Source organism: Triticum dicoccoides, unplaced genomic scaffold, assembly GCF_002162155.2.
Source record: "Triticum dicoccoides isolate Atlit2015 ecotype Zavitan unplaced genomic scaffold, WEW_v2.0 scaffold81832, whole genome shotgun sequence".
Classification (NCBI taxonomy): domain Eukaryota; kingdom Viridiplantae; phylum Streptophyta; class Magnoliopsida; order Poales; family Poaceae; genus Triticum; species Triticum dicoccoides.
The window spans coordinates 1-4200 of NW_021302354.1; the positions used below are offsets into that span (position 1 = coordinate 1).

At 48.5% G+C, this 4200-nt stretch overlaps 1 long non-coding RNA gene across 2 annotated transcripts; it reads right to left on the reverse strand.

The window, feature by feature from the left end:
• Nucleotides 1-19: 19 nt before the first annotated feature.
• On the reverse strand, nucleotides 20-2313 carry LOC119347980. Of its 2 annotated transcripts, XR_005168618.1 has the most exons (4): nucleotides 2053-2312; nucleotides 1031-1962; nucleotides 659-933; nucleotides 20-478 (listed from the first exon to the last, which is right to left on the reverse strand). It is a non-coding gene; the product is annotated as an uncharacterized LOC119347980 (long non-coding RNA). The 2 variants fall into 2 exon arrangements; XR_005168617.1 differs by having other exon boundaries at nucleotides 659-1962; nucleotides 2053-2313.
• Nucleotides 2314-4200: the final 1887 nt, after the last annotated feature.

Genomic DNA, 4200 nt, shown 5'->3' on the forward strand with positions numbered 1-4200 from the left:
AGGGAGTACTACTACTATAGAATACATGATCTTACTGCCTACTACTACTACCACTATTATTACTCAGTAATTACAATTGAAACATTCATCGCAAAAAAAAATTACAATTAAAACAAGCCGTAGTAATTAAACACGTAAGTACTACTACCTCCGTTTCAGTTTACAAGTCATGCACGTATACCTAGGTTGTCAATTTTATCATCCTAATATAAACTATATAACACAAAAATTATACCTTTTGAAAGTAAAAACTCCAAAGTTTATGTTGGTATATTTTTTGTAATATATGACTTGTATTAGGTTGATCAAATTGACGACCTAGAGGTACGCCCACGCCCTGTAAACTGAGAGAGAGGTAGTACCACACGACCTCACGCGCGCTGCTGCTAGCTGGCCATGCATATCGTTCAGACCATAAGATCGATCGTTTCGATTCCATTGATGGTGCACGTACGTAGGTCATTTCTGGCTTCTCCCGCTGTACACAAAATACAAAGGTGGTGGTCAGTTAAACCCGACAAGCTGTACATGCACGCGGCCGCCTCGACGCTGTCTCTGCCCGACGCGTACGTACGTGGGTGTGGGGGAGAGATCATCGCCTGTGGCTGCGGCAACTTGAAACGTAGATCACGCGTACGTGCGTTCATCTGCTTAATACCTGTGGCTCGGCACGGTGAAATCGTTTGGGACGAGATGGCGACGGCGAGGAGCAAGCGGCCGCGGCTCGCCGGCACCAAGATGACGAGCACACGGCGCCAATGGCGGCAGCGGCGTGCCGTGGTGTGGACAAGAGTACACCGCCGGGAAAACCGGGTACTGAGGGACCATCACCGGCGCCTGCCCGCCTGCAGCAGGCAGCTGCATGCACGACGGCGGCATCACCCCCAGCGGCAAGAATGGCGTCGGTATGGCGTATCCGGCGGCCGACATCATCTGCATGCATGCCAAGTGAAAGTATCTGTCAGGCTGATTACTTCACGTAGATATATAGAGAGAGATTTCGAGACTCTCATGCAATCTTTATCTTTACCTCTTTACCTCTTTACCTATATATATATATATATATATATATATCTTCCCTACTAATAAAGCAGCGACTGCTTCTGGTCGTACGTCGCCGGCCGTTTTGCAGAAAAGTCCCCCTATTTTTTAGAAATTAACCCGCAGTACACGCTTTACTCAGTCAGAAAAATGTTTCGAATTTACAAACAGGACCATGTGTTTTCATCTATTCAACCCGCGATCTGCAGAACGGCGGCGGCGCGACGGCTGGAGCTTGCAGCGAACGGATCCATGCACGGCAGGGGCTGGGAAGGATTCGGAGGCGGGCGGTGAGGACGGGGGTCGCCGGTGACGACGATTAAGGCCGGAGCGCGACTTCCCGGGAGAATTCATGGCATCTGGCTCCTGTCAGGAAGGAGACGGGAAGATGGAGGGAGGAAAAACTGGAGAAAGGAGGGGAGACGAGGCGGCGGCAGCGGGAGCAGTGCGGCAGCGCAGTGTAGAGTGCACCCACTGCGGTGCTATCCACGGGGGTCATGGGCATTTGCTCGCTCGGTCGACGGGAGCAGAGGAGTCCACGGACGAGCTCCTGCTCGACAGAAGGCAGCGACAGCGCAGGTGGCAAGCTCGGCGGGCAACGCGAGTCCCGATCCGGACGGGTCCGGCGAGATCCGAGGCGGTTGGATGGCTGCAGGGCCCCGGCGTAGAGGAGGCTGGCCGGCACGACGGATAGCAGAGGGCGTCAGAGCTCGATTCGGCTTGGCGCTCGGCCATGGCCGTTTCCTGGAACACATAGAGGGAGAGAGATGCGTGGGGGGTGAGGACGATCCAGGGAGGAGAAGAAAGGAAAAGAGGGAGAATGAGAGGTGCCGCAGTGGCGCGCTCCGGGCGCGGGGCTAACGAGGCGGCGGCGTGAGGCAGGGGAGGTCCTCTGCAAACTCCATGGCGCGTGGGGAGCTCCTGTAGGGAAAAGAGAGGGAGGGAGACACGGCATGAGAGAGAGCTAGGGGAGGAGACAGGAGGAAGAAAGGGGAAGGGAGAAGGGACGACCTGGCCATGGTCTTGCCGACGGCGGGCGCCGGTGCTCTAGGAGCTCCTCTCCTCGGGCGCTCGGGCGTGACTCCTGAGGGAATCGGGAGGGAGCGTCGAGGAAAGGAGAGCTGGCCGACGGCGATTGGGGGCTTGCAAGTGAGAGGAGAGAGGAGAGGAGAATCGAGGGAGGCAAGCGGGGTCTCGGCCACAGGTTGGAGAGAGGAGCGGCGCGAGGGGATACGTGTGGCCTGGGGCTTATCCCCTCACGTGCGTGTTGTGGCTGGGGTTGGCGTCAAGATGCCTGGCGGCCAGGCTGGGCCTTGCCTGTTGATCCGGCTGGGCTGGGATTTTATTTTATTTTGATTCAGATGCAGCTGAAACCAGCGGCGGGCAAAGCCACACGTCGATCAGCCAACACAAATTCTGACTAATAAGCAACCAACACTACTCTACGTCTCCATCATGTGAAATCTCTGTGAATCTTGTCGTTCGGTGTATGTGTGTGGATTTTTTTTGAGCGAACTAACTAGCTAACCACACTGCCTGGTAATATAAAAGAAAACAAAAGTTCTGCTAGCACATGCATTCACATCATCATTGCTCAATCCATACAAACTTAGTCTGCTATCGGGCAATAAAACTAAAAACAAACTCTAAAACAGTAGATTATATAAAAACCAAAATATAATAAAGTCTAAAAGAGCCCAAGCCCCTTCCGCAGCCATGACGACACAACGCCAACCAAATCCCACCATCGCAATGGTGCAAGGCGACATAAGTCATCGTTCATGCCGTTCAAGCGACACGTCAAAGAGCACAATGCTGCCTTACAATGGTGCAAGGCGACAGAAGTCGTTGTTCACGCCGTTCAAGCGACACGTCAAAGAGCACAATGCTGCCTTCCACATGCCACTACACCTATTATAATGCAGGCCGCTCACGTGGATGATGTGCCAGTCGTCATACAAGCTCTCAAGCCCGTCGACGAATGCTCCTCCCGTGGCTACTCGTCACAACAGGTCGGGTAATGTAAAGGAGACGCAGTTGCTCAATGGGATGTAGACGCCGACCGATGAAATGCCTTCGATGGATGAGATGTTCAAGGCCATTCAATCCGTGACGTCAACATCCATGTGGTCCCTACCTTGATGGTGAGCCATCTACCTTGATTCACATAAATTTAGCACATGCACCATCAGCTTAAAGGGTAAGCAGCAAGGACAGTCTTGAGCAATGCTTATTGGGACTCATGATAAATTTCATTCTCCCGTTGCAACGCACGGGCATGTTTGCTAGTACTAATAAAGCGGCTATCGCTTCTGGTTGTCCGTCATTAAAATTACCCTTCAAGTTGGTTAAAATTACCCACCAATGCCACCCGTAAGTGAAAAAACGAGTCGATTTTTGGACCAAAAATCAACGCCTCTCCTGTTGTGTTATTATAGGGGCGCAACAACTAGATGACACAGGATGACTGCTAGCAGAGTGGTTGGCTGATCGCTCTTCTAGCGGTGAGACCAGGGTTCGATCCCCAACTTCCACAATTGTTATCTTTCTTTTCTCACGCATGTTCATGGGCCGGCCCATGTGCGGGGCTTCACTCCCCTGTTTTTTCTCATTTTACTTTTTTGTCTTTTCTTTTCTCATTCTGTTTTCTTTCTTCTTTAAATTAATTCCGGATTTTAATATTTTAAAAGTTTTGAGTTTTTTAAAAAATAAGTTTGATAAAAAACATAAATTATATGTGAATTCAAAAATGTTTAGAAAATCATAAAAAGTTTGTAGATTCAAAAAATGTTGGTTGTTTTGCAAAATTGTAAAAAAAATCACAATTTGTAAAAAATGGTCCAGAAATAAAATCATGTTCATGATTTTGAAAAAATGATCGTGTATTCAAAACATTCAGGAATCTGAAAAAAAATGTCCATAAAGTTTTAGAAAATGTTCACAATAATAATAATAAATATTTGTTTTTTTAGTTTTGTTCCCCAATTTAAAAAAAGTTCAAAGATTCAAAAAATGTTTGTTGAGTCAAAAAATATTAATGAATATGAAACCGGTTCATGCATTCAAAAAAATTGTGAACAATACTAATGTTCATGATTTTTTTGAGAATAACAAAATTTTCAAAAAAAATGTTTGTCCATTCGAAAAACTGTTCACTGA